The sequence below is a fragment of the Strongylocentrotus purpuratus genome, unplaced genomic scaffold, assembly GCF_000002235.5.
Source record: "Strongylocentrotus purpuratus isolate Spur 01 unplaced genomic scaffold, Spur_5.0 spur5_scaffold_13, whole genome shotgun sequence".
Lineage (NCBI taxonomy): Eukaryota > Metazoa > Echinodermata > Echinoidea > Camarodonta > Strongylocentrotidae > Strongylocentrotus > Strongylocentrotus purpuratus.
In genome coordinates this window covers 26,268,958-26,275,085 of record NW_022145598.1, presented here as the reverse complement: position 1 = coordinate 26,275,085, position 6,128 = coordinate 26,268,958, and the positions used below count along the sequence as shown (strand labels likewise).

Sequence of the window (6,128 nt, the reverse complement as noted above, 5' to 3'; positions counted from 1 at the left end):
ACATACACGAAAAAGAAATGTATACAGTTACCAATGCCGTCACACGTGACCCCGGCATCTTCAGTATGCCCACAGTTGTGAGTTAGGTAACCGCTGTGTTGACAGAAAGCGATGTTCGACTCAGATCCCTCGCAATTTACATCATCCAAGATAATTTCCCCTGTGCCTTCGCCAAAGTTTGCGCTGTGGTAAAAAGCCGAAGCACGTGAATATCCAAATGTGCGGCAAACTACATGGGCGTCATCTAAATCCCAGCCGTCGTCACAAACTGTACCCCATGCACCTTGGTAGTAAACCTCAACTCTCCCTTCAAAGGATCCACTTCCACCACTCAAACGGGTTCTGAGAGGTTCTATATTAATTAAACAATAAACATTAACATTAGCATTTCTTTCAATTTTTTTTTTCTTCCCCAGTAACACCAATTACCAGGCCTACACCAGACCGAACAAAGGACCGAACGAGAATTGCAAAAGCATCGAATGGCCAAGAATCGGTCGGCTGGTGTCAGTTTAGTATTTGCTTGGCGGTGTGCCGTATAGTATCCAGTAGCATAGGCACCGGAAGCGGGGGGGAGCAGTTGCCTCCCCAACCCAAAAATTGGGGAGGGGGGGGGGGGGCAAAACGCATTTTTGCCCCCCCCCCCCTCCCAAAAAAAAAAAAGCAGTAAAGGAGTAAAGATGGTTTGTATTTTTAACCCAAAAGAACAAAAATACATTTCTGAATTAAGTCACATAAAAAGTTCCATTCAAAGAAAAGGAAAGTGAACAGGAAAACATTGCACATGCCACCTATATTTATTAAAGTTATTAATGGAGGTTTTTATAATAGCGATACGCGCATATCGTGGTCATATGAGAGAGAATAATGTGTCTGTTTTTTGTTAAAGGGGTGAGAAGACATGAGCCCCTGAACGCTGGCGTACTGATGGGAGGGGGTGTTATTTTTTATTCGATAACAGTGATTTACCAATGTTGCTGAAATGACATGATTTCCGGTAATTTTTCTCAATTTTGTTGTAAGTCATAGCTTTTTATGCGTTTGTTGGGAAATTAGAAATTCCCATATTTAAAGTCGGGCGGAAAATATGCCTATTTGTCAGGGTTTGCAGAACGGCTGGGCTCGGGGCCTTGAGCCCCCCCCCCCCCCCTCACATTTTGAAAAAGTATGAAGAAGATATTAGAGATCTTCAGAGCGTATGGAATACCACACACAATAGTTACAGCAGTAGGAGTGATGTTCAAAGATACCACAGCTCAAGTACGTTCACCAGATGGAGAGACTGACTCCTTTACCATCTTAGCAGGACTGGTTCAAGGAGATACCTCAGCAGCATACTTATTCATCATAGCATTGGATTATGCTCTAAGAATGGCTACTGAAGGGTTCGAGGATCTAGGCTCCACCCTACAGGAAAGGAAAAGTAGCAGATATCCTGCTGAAATGATCACATATACCGACTTTGCTGATGATATTGCACTAATTTCAGACAATCTGGAAAAGGCACAGAAGCTCCTAGAACAAGTAGAGTCTGCAGCAAGCCAAGTCGGTCTACAAATAAACAGTACTAAGACATAATTCATGATGTACAACCTTCGTGAAGGCGAGATCTGTACTACTGACAGGACAAAGCTGAAGCAGGTTCAAGACTTTCAGTACCTTGGCTCGTGGGTTGATCAGTCAAAACAAGACCTGAATATCCGAGAGGCGAAAGCCTGGACGGCTTTGAACAAGCTTACAGCCATTTGGAAATCAAACCTCGGTAGAAAACTGAAAGTCCGTTTCTTTAGGGCTTCAGTGGAAACTGTACTGCTCTATGGTTCAGAAGCCTGGACATTGACGAGTAGCCTGGCAAAACAACTGGATGGTTGCTATAAAAGACTCTTGAGAGCAGCACTAAATGTCAACTGGAGTGACTATATGACCAATATTGAACTGTATAGAGACATTACACCGATCTCAGCCAGACTGAGAGACCGTCGCCTCCGTTTCAGTGGGCACTGCTGGAGGAGCAATAGAGAAATCATTTCACAAATGCTCTTCTGGGAGCCCTCGAGGGGCAAACGCATCAGAGGGCGCCCATCAGAGAGCACTGACTTACTTGACCAGTTAGAAAAAAACACCTGTCTACCAAGACAGGAGCTCCCAAAGATCATGGAGAATAAGTCGGTGAATATTGATGTGCATCCCCTCTTTCTTTTCTCTTCTTTTTTCTGTCTTTTCCCCCTTTTTACCAATATTTTGTTCTTCCATATTTGTATTATTATGTATCCTTTGAGGGTAGTCATACTATCAAGCTTTGCTTATTTTGTCAACCCTCCTGTTTGATGTTCTCGATTAGTTACACCCAGCCTTACCTTATTCTACATATATTCTTTTGTCATGTGTAAATTTGCAATATTTGTTTGTTATATATTTGTAAAAATGCAAAAGAAAAAGAAAATCAAACAGAAATAAATAAATCAAATCAAATCAAATCAATAGAACTGTATGGAAAAAGCTTGTCAAATCAGTGAGATTACGCTCGACCTGGTATACTGAGAAAAAGAAAGAAAGAGAGAGAAAAGCTTCCGGGGGCTCTGCTCCCTGGACCCCACCAAGGGCCCTAAGGCGGCTCCCTGGATGCTCATCTGACCGTAATTAAATACTTAAAACCCCCGAGCTTCCGGGGGCTCTGCTCCCTGGAACCCACCAAGGGCCCTAAGGCGGGCCCCTGCATGTTCATCTGACCGTAATTAAATACCTAAAACCCCTAAAGCTTCCGGGGCTCTGCTCCCTGGACCCCACCAAGGGCCCCAAGGCGGCTCCCTGGATGCTCATCTGACCGTAATTAAATACTTAAAAACCCCGAGCTTCCGGGAGCTCTGCTCCCTGGACCCCATCAAGGGCCCTAAGGCGGGCCCCTGGATGTTCAACTGACCGTAATTAAATACCTAAAACTCCTAAAGCTTGCGGGGGCTCTGCCCCCTGGACCCCACCAACGGCCCTAAAGCAGGTCCCTGGATGCTCATCTGACCGTAGTTAAATACCTAAAACCCCTAAGCTTCCGGGGCTCTGCTCCCTGGACTTTCCACCAATTAGTGTCCTGCCAGTGTCATAAATAAGGTATCTAAATATGCTTCTCTGACCGCAATTTAATGCCTAAAATCCCTGAGCTTCCGGAGTCAATTTACGCTCTACCTGATCGTTAATATTCCACTTTGAAGAACGTTCCGCGGGGCCTCCATATAACATGTAGGAGTGGCGGTGATGCAGATTTTTCTGCTCCCCCCCCCGGCCCCTTCCTAACGTTTTTGCTCATTACGTCATTGCCCCTGGAAAGTGAGCCCCCTGGAATGTTTGCCTCCCCAATCCCAAACTGCTTACGGCGCTCCTGTCAAGTAGTGTATTTTTTAAGCTGAACATCGTACGGTCAAGATGACTGATATAAGTTGGAAGGAATTGTAAAATTAATAAGCTTTGTACTTTACTTTGTAATTTACAAACAAAAAATATTAGTTGTAACTCAGCAACAGCATAATCACATGCATAAATAAGATCAAACCAATAATTCTGAATTCATTAGGTTCCTTCATCTTGTTAGGATTAAAGGGATAGTTAGGTTCTTGTTTAATACCGCAAATGCCTTCAAAGTGCATGGTTATTGCTCTTATTCTTATTGATGACCGTACTAAATACTAGTTCCTTTTTGGACCTAAAATTGCTATGAAGGTAATTTTTTACCCCAAAATGTGTGAATTTAGATTGAATACGATTATACAAGTACCTATTCAGCTCCACGTTTAGTTAGTGACCGTTAATGAATTAATTAATTATAAATAACAAGCAACGGGCCGGCTGGTTGTGTCTATCATAGCAAACACGAAAAAGCCAACAAAAAGCCAATATTGGCATTGGCTAAATTAAAACGTATAAGGCGCCATCTCGTTTTTCAACGGCTGGTTCAAAATTACCGAATATTTGTGGGGCAGCACAAATATTAGAAATGGTTATATTTATGGGTATTTCTGAATCGATTTTGATCAAACAAAGATGATTTTGTCATTTAAATTGTATATTGCTTCAAAATTTGACACTCAGTTTTTAATTATCTCACAAAAAATATTTTGTGTAGCGCCCTCTGCAACATAACTCAAGTATCCCTTTTGATGAAGCCAATTCCGAAATACTAGATACTCAAGTATCCAGAATTCTGTACTGGCTATTTCCTTGTTATTGTGTGTCACAAGGTAAGAGCTAATTTTATAATAAAAAAAAACATCGGTGATGTTTTAAGGATACAGCCTTAAAACAAACAGGAATATTAATTTCAATCCATTCTAAGAGTATGCGCAGTTTGCCAATAACCTTTGACCGCAGCATGGTGTTTTTGTTCTGAATCACATGATTCGTATTCTCATCTTTTGATTGGTTCAGCGGTTTGTCAGCGGGCTATGCAAAATTTAGGTGCAATTTTTTTAACCGCACCCTGCACGATTTTTTTGTTTTACTTCCCCTATGCTTTTTATACACACCGTACTTGATTTTCTTTTTTTGCAGGCAGTCTGCACAACTTTTGCAGCTTTTTAATTTGTCAGTGAGAGAGGCGAGAAATGGACCAAAGATTCAGAACAAAACAAAGGGAAAGAAGAAAGGTACACGGAGAGAAGAAAAAGAGGAAATAAAGAAAGTGGGGAAAAAAGAGAGAGGCAGAGACAAACAGACAGATAGAACACAGGGGAACATGGAGATTAGAGGGAGGGAGGACAAAGAGGAAGGGAAGTAACGAGGGGAATGAAAGAGGAAGTAAGAGACTGGAATGGTTCCGAGCGTAAGAGAGAGGGGGAGAGAAAGGATGGATTGAGAGACAGAACTATTGTTGGAAGAAGAAGAACAGAGAAATTAAAAGAGAGAAAGAGAAGAAAGAGACAACAAATGTGGGAGATTGGGGTCAGATGAAGAGAGATAAACAGATCGAGAAAGAGAAAGGAGAGAGCGATAGAAAGATAGAGAGAGATAGATAGATAGATAGAGAGAATGAAAAACTTGGGGGAGAGAAAAAGAGCGGGAGCTGGAGGGGAGAGGCATGCGAAATATTGAACCCATTAGAACACGATTTTTGCAATGAGGACTAGACACTTCCGGCATAAATAATAGCTGAACGCCCCCCCCCCCCCCTCCCCCGAGTACAAATAAATGTATATTTTGTTAACGCCGACCCCGATTATTTACAAGATTAGGTATTTATATAGTTTGTTCGGTTTGTCGACTTAGCATTGCTTTTTTCAACATAATTTTTGGCATGATTTTCTACCCCATCAATCTTGGGAGGATGAAAAACAGTTCAGGTGAAACGTAAATAATTATCTTAATAGCAATAGGTTTCATTCCTGTCAATCGCTAATCATTATACTTTTTTCATATTCACTTAATTGCTAACCGTAATTATGCATGAAATATTGCTTGATTTGTTAAAAGAACATATTGTGTCTCATTCTGCCTCGCCCTATGCATTTAAATTATATATAAAAATATAAGCTTGATCTTCATCCGATTGAAAACAAGAAAAAGATTTGTTTTTAAAGAAAAAAGTTAGAAGAAAACAATAAGATTGTACTCAACGGTGATCTTGTATCCTTGCTATTTTGTAACAAAATTTGAGGAAGTAACTAGCAGTGTACATTCGCCCCTAATAATAATACACATGGGCAAACCATGTACCAATGCTCTGTACTTCCATTAAGAACAGTAAGATTAGTAAGCTTTATACCATACTTTACAAACCAAAAATATTAGTTTTAACTCACCAACAGCATATGCGGATGCCATCACTTGCATAGAAAGGAGCAAACCAATCATTCTAAACACATCGGGTCCCTTCATCTTGTTAGCATTAAGTGAAGCCAATACCGATATACCAGATTTTCGATTATCTAAAAGTACGTGCGGGTTATTTCCTTGTTATGGTGTGTCACAAGGAAAGAGCTAATTTTATTTTTTAAAAACATTGTTGGTGTTTTAAGGATATGGCCTTGAAACAAAACAGGAAGATTAATTTCAATCCAGTCTATGAGTATGGGCAACTTGCCGATATCCTTTGACCGCAGCATAGTGCTTTTGTTTTGAATCACATGATTCGTGTTCTAAAC

At 40.9% G+C, this 6,128-nt stretch overlaps 1 long non-coding RNA gene across 1 annotated transcript; it reads right to left on the bottom strand.

The window, feature by feature from the left end:
* Window positions 1-263: 263 nt before the first annotated feature.
* On the bottom strand, window positions 264-5,855 carry LOC115923070. The gene is made up of 2 exons (XR_004063757.1): window positions 5,787-5,855; window positions 264-352 (listed from the first exon to the last, which is right to left on the bottom strand). It is a non-coding gene; the product is annotated as an uncharacterized LOC115923070 (long non-coding RNA).
* Window positions 5,856-6,128: the final 273 nt, after the last annotated feature.